The following is a 405-nucleotide window of genomic DNA, read 5'->3' as shown; positions in this document are numbered from 1 at the left end:
CTGGGGCCGAGCCCTGCAGGGACGGGGAAGGCAGCGTCTGTCCCTGATGATGCAGAATCCCCCCCTCCCCCGAGCCCAGGGCTCCCCTCACTCGGACGCCCATAGTTTGGGGAGGGGGAAGGTGGGGGTCCTGCCCCCTCGCCGTGGGGCAGTGCCCAGACCCTCCGGGGTCCCTTCTGGGTCCCACATCCCGGACAGAGTCACTCCTCACCCTTTGGGGCTGGGGGGGGCTGTTACTGCCAGGGTCCCCACTCCTCCTGGTGGTTCCCGTCCCCTCAGGTCCCCATTCCCCCACAGGTCCCCATTCCTCTAGAACTCTGTTCCCCCCTCCCAGGCCCCCGTTATTCCAGGATCACCCCAAGTTCCCAGTCCCCTCATTCTCCCCAGCTCCCCATTCCCCCCCCC

Source organism: Charadrius vociferus, unplaced genomic scaffold (genome assembly GCF_000708025.1).
Source record: "Charadrius vociferus isolate BGI_N301 unplaced genomic scaffold, ASM70802v2 scaffold56, whole genome shotgun sequence".
NCBI lineage: Eukaryota > Metazoa > Chordata > Aves > Charadriiformes > Charadriidae > Charadrius > Charadrius vociferus.
This window is presented reverse-complemented; position numbering follows the sequence as displayed.